Below are 8,763 nucleotides of genomic sequence, written 5' to 3' on the forward strand. Positions count from 1 at the left end.
TCTCCATGTACAGTACTCTTCCGATGGAAGTCGGTCGTTGACCACATTGACGACGCCGCGCCGAGAGCACCACGGTGATGGACGACGGCGAGGCCTAGGAAGGGGACAATGCGGAGCCGGGGAAGACGCGGCAGTGGAAGCCCGCGCGGAGAGGAGTACGAGGGTTCACCGGTTCGGCTGCGGTGTGAGGCTGCCGTCGCCGCAGAATAACAGGGGGTGTGGGTGAGTAGAGGGATGCCCTGGCCAGTGGTGGGAGTAGTAGGGGGCGCTGAGGCCTGCGCGGCAGCACAGCCGGCCACGGGAGGCGGGAGTTGGCGGTCCCGCCGGCGCTGCTTTGGTGGCTGGAGCAAGAAGATCAGAGATTGAAGAAACACGACGGCCGTTGGATTGACATCCAACGGTTACGTCTGCTAGAATCGTTTGTTGACGTATATAATAACTAAAAAAATCTTGCATACGCGTCCACTAAACAGGCCCACAAGTCAGACCACTCCCTCTTTTTTTAAATAATTTATATATAGCTCATGGCAACTTCTTATGCAATTTATTGCAGTCGTTTTTTTGGTTGGCCAGGGCCAATTTCGCATATTTCTGTGGGTTCCAAACTATTTTTAATACCGAAATGTCGAGCCAGATTTAAAGTACTTTGAAGATATATTTCAATTAGGTTAATGCCCAGTGAAATAGGAATCTGAAAATGTGAGAAACTTCAGAAATTATAAAGTAATTGCCAATTTGTCATCTGTTTTTATATATACAACCCATTTCATATTACTTTCAAGATTTGCAGGCGTCTTGAAAGAGTTGCAGCCCATCAGGGCACAGAAAAATAAGTAGGACTGGATTGGGTATTCTTCAGAAAAAATAAACTGGGCTCATTTTCACAAAGAAAAAATAGCTGGGCTGGTCACATGGTGAACATAAAATATAAGCCTGGGCTTGACGGGCCACAGCCCAGTTCAAACCCTGCTCTGTCTCAACAATACCAAACAAAAAAAACACTGCTCGAGTAGCTACGTCCCAGGTGTCAGCCGATCTTGTGCTGTTCTCTTGCCTATTGACTATATACGCTCACAATGTCGTGGGTCCCAGATGTCAGGAAAACACTAGGAGGAAGCATTTTATTTTTCCATACGCTGACGTGGTGGGCCCCTACTGTCATCCTCTCCACGTACTTCTGCTGATTCCTGTAGTTTGTTGACCATGTTGACAACGCGAGAGGGCGGCGCCGCGGCGAGCGCACCAAAGTGCGTGGAGGACGTCGGCGTTAACAATTTCGGAGACGGTGAGGCGCAGCCAGCCGTGGGAGGCAGAAGCAGGCGGCCCCACCGGCATTGGTTTGGTTTTGGCGGTTGGAGGAAGACAGGACTGAAGAAACACGACAGACTGTAAAAGCAGCAGGAGTACTTAACAACCTTAACTGAAACCAGCAGGGGCACTTAACAACCAAAGCTGAAAGCAGTATGAGTACTTATACAGGTTCAACCGTACAAAGCACGCCTCGAACAGTGCTACTTTGCCTACAGTTAACCAAGGGTGAGGCCGCCAAGCCCTAGGACAAGGCCCAGGCGCCACCCCGCGCATCCACAACCTTCTGAAAGCGGCTTCATCTCGCAACGTGGTCAATAAACAAGATATTCCCTTTAGAGCCATGGAAAAGCATGAACATAATCTTCTGTCCTATTCTCCAAGATGGACGGGCCTTCATTATTTGAGACCACCCATGAATAAGTATCTTTTCACCTCCAAGGGGAATTGAGTAGGTCGACATGAACACCATGTTGTGACCAAGCGCAAGTCTGACCCGACCATGGTCAGGCATCTGTATAGGAAGAATAGAACTCGGCAGTTCCTGTTTCAAGAAGATCACAGCTGTAAAACTGTGTATAAGCAATAGTTTATGAACAACATATATAACAGAAAACAGCTCGTACCATAAGTTTCTCAACACAGTTGGACATGTTCAACGAGTGCAGCAGTGGCACACATATCCCACGTGGCCTTCCACCATTGAATTGCCCCACAAGGACCTCAAGACGATCAATAAAGTGTAGGAACTTGTGGATGTCGATCCAGTCAACTTCAGTGCCATTAGTAACAGCCGAGTTATTACAGAGTAACAAACGAGCAGACTGCTTAACTCTGAAAAAACCTACACGTGCCACCAATTATAAGAAAATATTAGTTAGAAGTAGCATCTTCGTGAGATATTTGTTGCTACTTCTAAAGTTAAATTGTGATTAGTTAGACAGAATAGGTGGATTAAGAAGTAATCGAGGCAACAAGCAAGAACCAGATACAAAACTAACATGGATGAACAATTGGAACGACGTCGGGGTGGAAGATCGCAGTGAAGATGAGACTAGGTTCTGCTATTTCCATCAACATTCATGGGCCAACTTTTAGTCCGTAACACTTGAGAAAGTTTATCCAAGTTCGGCCATAAAAAAAGCAGCGATCTTCTTGGTTCATGAACCCAACTCGGAACTTATATCCATGGCTTGTCTTCACTGTGACCATTAAACTAGTGTATTCAGTTATGGCAAGGCCGAGCAACTTGAGTACATGTGTTCTGGCAGAGCAAATAATACACTGCAGGAAAAATAATATGAGAACACAGCATGTTCAGAAAACCCCCACCCTCCCGGATAGAAAAGAGGATTCTAGGAACATACTGTGCGTGTTTCAAAATGCTGTGTTAGGATGAGAAGGAACAAGTGTGGCGTCACGCCGAGGGCGCAGAAACCTGTAGGGTACTCGCACTTTGGGCACTGCAAATGAAACACACTAGATTCAGTAGGAAGAAAAATGCATGAACAGCGGCGGCTGCCATCCTAGGATTACCTGCGACCAAGGGACTTGGATTTATCGGGGATGGATGAAGAATTCGTACCTGGTTCTCCATGAGAAAACCCTATGCAATCGCCGAGAGGGGGTTTTCTCTGAACAAGCAGACGAGGGAGAAGGGGATTCAGGCCCAGTGAAATATTGCCGCTTCGTCCGTCCAGCTTACTGCTAAAGCTGGAAAGGGGGGGGTTGTGATTTGACGGCTCATTGGGCATTACTGCGGCGCTACGACCGGGGTGCGTCTACTGTGAAGTTGTGCACTCTAATTTGTGCATATGGCACGTGGACCCCGTTGCCGGTTGCCCCACATATCAGCAAAAGGAAGTAGAAAGACATGAGTAACTATTTACACATAAATATATTTTTTGATAGAGAGATACTCCCTCTATAAAGAAATATACAAATCTTTTATATCACAGGCTCACCTTGCCGAGAAATATACTCCCTCTGCAATGCACGGGCATTATGGGGGTTCAGCTTTTTCTATGGGGGTTCAGCTGAGAATATAATACTCAGATAGGCTCACAGTTCTGGAATTTGGGCCGCAGGCCAACCCTGCATGTTTGGGGGCCCATGTGTTCTACCTCAGCGCTTTTCATATTGCAAGCGATCGGTACGGCGCTGGTTTTAGATGCTGCCGCAAGGCGAATACACAAAACTGAATAAAGCACGGCAGCTGTTGGAATGAAATCGAACGACAGTTCCTAACTAGCAATCAGAGTTGCAATTCTACCAACGATATACCATGTGATAAATAATACTGTCGTACTACGTATACACACAGGACACTTGTTTCACCATGCCAGATTATTACATCAAAATCTCTCGGAGGATAGATCAGTTCGGCAGTTGCGTGCTGCTACTGAAGAATTTCAAAGTTGATTTGGACCAGCTCTCCTTGCCGAGAAAGTTCGATTTTGACATCATCCCCTACCGCAAGATATGATTTAGATTTGAACCTTGACCATCATTTAGCATCAATCATCATGCGACCATCCTTTGTACTTACGATATATTGAGCAGGTTCATTCACACCAAGGCTACGCATGGTAAGAGAAACTTGGCCGGGGTCGCCAGATTGTTGAACGACTCCCTCGTTGCTCTAGGAATTCTCTGTTTGCAAACAAGAAGACATACCCAAACAGTTAGATCAACACAGTGAATCATGTGAAACATGGAAAGAAAAAAGAACGAAGCACTTGGGCGGCCAATGCTTACCAAGAAGGTGGACATGTCGGTTTTTGTAAGGACTTTGGTATATGAAGTGTGAACTGCAGCCCAGTCTGTTGCCGGTGCAACTGCACGGGCCGGAGCAGATGCAAGTGCAAGTGTTGGTGCAGGTGCCGAAGCCGCTGCTGCCGCCGGAGATGGTGCTCCTTGTAGAGCTGGTGCCGGTGTCGGAGCAGGTGCCGGTGTCGATGCCTGATCCTTCGGTAGATCAGACTGATCCGCTGACGCGGTCGGTGCCCAATCCTTAGCTGGATCAGACTAAGCTGCTGCCGTTGTCAGTGCTAGAACAACTGCCGGTGCTCGATCTGTGCGAGACAGCGGCGGTCGTGTCTGGTCTGCTATGATCAGCTTTCTAACTTGACTAGGATCCGTGACCGTGATCAGTTTTTTTCTTCATTTCTTTTAAACGCGAGAAGGACTAATTGTGGCGTTTTTGTTAAACCAAACTACAGTTCATCATAGGGATTCAGCTTGTACTCAGACAACAGACTGATCCAATTTTTTCCAGTAATATAAGTGATGGACAATGCCTTCGTTACTGACCCGACATAAGAAGTGAAACCTGCAAAAATAGCCATCGTAGAGCAAACCAAACGGTTTATTTTGTGATGAATGTCACATGGAAAAACCTGCATCATAAAATTGCAGGAAAAGAAAGAAAACATGACATTAATTCAATAAGATTTAGACAGTAAATCAATAAGATTTACTTTATGTGACACGAGTGAATCCTTACCAGGAAATCACTATGTTGAAGTACTAAACAGAAGATTGATCGTCCAACTACGCGTGGCATGCAGGGGCCCTGCCTATTCCCACAAGCAGGACAGTCCAAAGGTCGTGACAAATCGTATGGACCGAACATCCATGGGACTGGAAATCCTAGTGGGTGCGATAAACCCTGCAATGCATACAGATATTGGAGTGTAACCATAATTGATAAACCGTCCTCACAAAAAATATGATCTGGATACTTCAAAATATACAGACTGAATTGAGTGGACAGACATTAACATAGACCATTCACACACCAAAAGCGGCAGTACTAATAAACAATACAGGGTTCACAAACACAAATCAAGCACTGAACAATAGTACTTACTACAGACAAGCAAAGTTGCACTAACTAAACTCTGCAGACTATTTCTTGCCACCGACCTACGGGATGAACCCCGCATAACTGACTAGGCCATAGACTTCGTGTGAGATGTCTACATGCACCATCACCATCTTGTCAACCTTGGAGAACCTAACAGAGTGGTCTTTCCACTCATAAACATGATGATGAAGACAGGCCGCATCAGATTTGTTGGGAAGCTTTACAAGAACCACATCCTTCATAATCGAAGGCACAGCCAGGAAATTGTTGTGGTCAAGTACAGCCTCGAGAACATGCCTGACAACAATGCTACAGGAAAACACTAGTTCAGGACACGTGGCAACAAGGACACAGCAGCTGGATAGTTCAGCAGTAGAACTCATCATCAGGTCTTCCAGTACACACGGCATGACTTTGAGAACTTCATCTCCACCGCGGACCTGGTTCTAATTTAAACAGAGACCATATTTTATTACTACCTCCGTTCAGAAATATAAGATGATTTTCGATATTATACTCCATATATGACTACATATACGCACAGAAATAAGTGAACAAAGACACTAGAACATGTCTTCAAAGGCATGAGAGCAGAGGGATTACATGCAATATCCATAACACAAGTTACTGAGACTCATTTACTTGTTTCGGCGCGACGATCCAGGAGGACCCAGAAAACGTGCAGTAGGGCATCCCACGTCAGGAAGAATATATGCGTGCACCACCCGGGAGGACCCCGAAACCGCGCGGTAGGGTGTGCCACGTCTCGGCACGGAGGAAAAATGTGCGTGTAAAAATATACTGTATCAGACGTAGTACCTATGGTTCGACCTCGGGACCAAGCCAGTCGGTCGAAAACACCCCACTAGCCACACAGCTTCATCATGCAAACGTGGCACGGAGGATAGATGTGGTTAGCTCCGTCTCGACCAGCCACAACGTCTCTTGTTCTAGGCGATTCTTCTATTTTCCAAGCTTTTTTTTAGTTGTAATAACACCACGGCAAGCTAGCGCCGCTCTTCGTGTGTGCCCGTGCAAAGGTTAGACGATGGAGAGAAGAGAGATTGAGATCGTAGACCTGGGACCCACCAGTAAGTGAGAAAACGGTCATGCACGTGTTGACGAGGCACTCCCTCTACTCTACTCAACGCAAGTACTGTATAAAATCAAGTTATGGGACAAAGCCAACAACCGTTTGTTTTTTCAGGCTATCGACTTACGCTTTGTAGTCCAGGTTGCCAGTTCGAATCTCGTCTTTCAGATTTGTTAGTTTTAGGTCCAAATTTGATTAATGACAAGTGGGACCCCCCGTGTGTTGTTCCGATATTTCAGTGTAGGATGGTTTTTTTTGAACAAACACTTTGCGCGGCTAGACAAGTAACGGCACGAGTTACACGTATTTTGCAAGTTTACAAACAAAAATGACGGCAGTATAGAATATCACATCCACCCCGCAGCTTAGATACTATGGTGATACGAGTTTTTACACCATTGGAAGTGAGATCCAATGGCTTGGGAGTAGTCTTTGTAATTATGCGCAATTTCCAAACTCTCCAAAGGTTTTTTTGCAAATAAAACATTCAGGCCTCGTGTGTGCCGCTGCATCTTCGATCTAGTGGCTCCCCGGTGCTCATATTAGGTGCTCCCCGTAGCTTAATTACCCGCCACGGTGATATGAGCATCTAGGTCGTATGATCAGTGCTCAGATGGCACATGTGTAGTACTTGTACTTTCTGTGCATTTCCCAAACTCTATCAGCCGTATATTGCAAAAACATTCAAACCTCATACTGTGGGACGTTAGATCTCAGTGAACTCGTATCACCATAGAATCTACGGTGCGGGAGCACCTCATACTCTCCCGTGCGAGAAAACATAAGGTGCTATCGCAGCTTGGATGCTACGGTGATACGAGCTTGGAGGTCGTTTGATCTGAGATCCAATGGCATCTGAGCAGTCTTTGTGCTTGTAACCAGTGGCCGAACTCTTTTGGGGCTTTTCTGCAAAAAACCATTCGAACCACCGAGGAGGTGTTGGGTCACAAATCCAACGCCTCCGAAGAGCTTGTATCACCAAAACATCTAAGGTGTGGTAGCACATGATATTCTTACATACAGGAGAATATGATGTCCTCCTTCATCTTAGATGCTACGGTGATACGAGCTTCGAGGTCGTTGGATATGGGATCAAAGGGCATCTAAGTAGTTTTGGTCCAAATTGTGTGCAATTCTCAAACTCATCAAGGTTTCCTGCAAAAATATTAAGACACATCATGTGAGCTGCTATATCTCAGATCTACAAGCTCCAAGCAACTCGTATCGACATATAGCATCTAAGGTATGGGGGCACATGATATTCTCCCGGGGAGGAGGGGTGGGGGTGCACAACCAATCGGTGGTTGGGAGGGTGGGGACAAATATAATCTAAACAACCCTAAACAAAGCTCCACCATTTTATCTAAGGTCGAGGGGTTGACCCCCGACAATCATAGCTCCGCCTAAACACAACATTTGCATGTACTGTAGTACTAGACTTAATATTCATGTTTCAGTTTCATGTTCATTATAAATATTGAACGGAGGATCATGGATGTCTTACATTTTACTCCCTTCATTCCTAAATATTAGTCTTTTTAGAGGCTTCAAATGGACTGGCACATACGGATGTATATAGACATATTTTAGAGTCTAGATTCACTCATTTTGCTCCGTATGTAGCCACTTGTTGAACTCTCTAAAAGACTAATATTTAGGAATAGAAGGAGTATTTTTGAATTCGTGTCATACATGCATGGTTTGGAAAAATAGATGCACTATACTTATTGGATTGTTGTTGTGTTTGTGCGTGTGTGTCTCTCTATGTGTGTGTGTGGTCATATGCTTGATACATACAAAGTTTTCTCACCTCCATATTGTTCATCTTTTAAATTTGAATTTGCATTGGAAAACTTACTAGGGATACCATGAAATGTGAAATCCACGTTGAGATCACTATATCACAAACTCACTCTAATTCAACAACTCGTCATAAATCAATTACCACGTTGAGATTAGTATTTGCAAGGAAAATACGGGTATTGTAATACACATAGATTCGTTCGGCAATTTAAAAGGTTCCTTTCGTATTCTCGAATGGTAGGACCCAACGGCGTACCAGCCAGACCTTGGCACGTGTTGATCCTAAAAAAAACCGGGCTCGTGTCCTTCGGTGGCGTGCGTGGTATGCACATTAGGCAACCCCAACCAGTCGAGCCTCAGCGTTTCAAGTCGAAATATCTGGCGGCCAGAATTCCAGCCCTAGGAAATTCCCCTCATGTCCCCGGTCCATAATGACTACCGATGAACAACAGAGGGATGCTTTAGTAACTAGACAACGTTACCTACCGTGCCGAGCATGGTTCAATTCCCTCGGTCGCCGCTCGTCAAGGTCACCCGTCAACTGCATTGCCTAGTACTACTACTACTACACTAGGATTAGCACAGAATTGAGCCCGTTTGTTCGTGCCTAGTACTGGAGTTAATATATCAGGCAATGCACTGGTACAGAGGGATTATCCTTTTACTCTGCATATATAACTTGTCTGAAGTC

This window comes from Triticum aestivum, chromosome 5D, assembly GCF_018294505.1.
Source record: "Triticum aestivum cultivar Chinese Spring chromosome 5D, IWGSC CS RefSeq v2.1, whole genome shotgun sequence".
NCBI lineage: Eukaryota > Viridiplantae > Streptophyta > Magnoliopsida > Poales > Poaceae > Triticum > Triticum aestivum.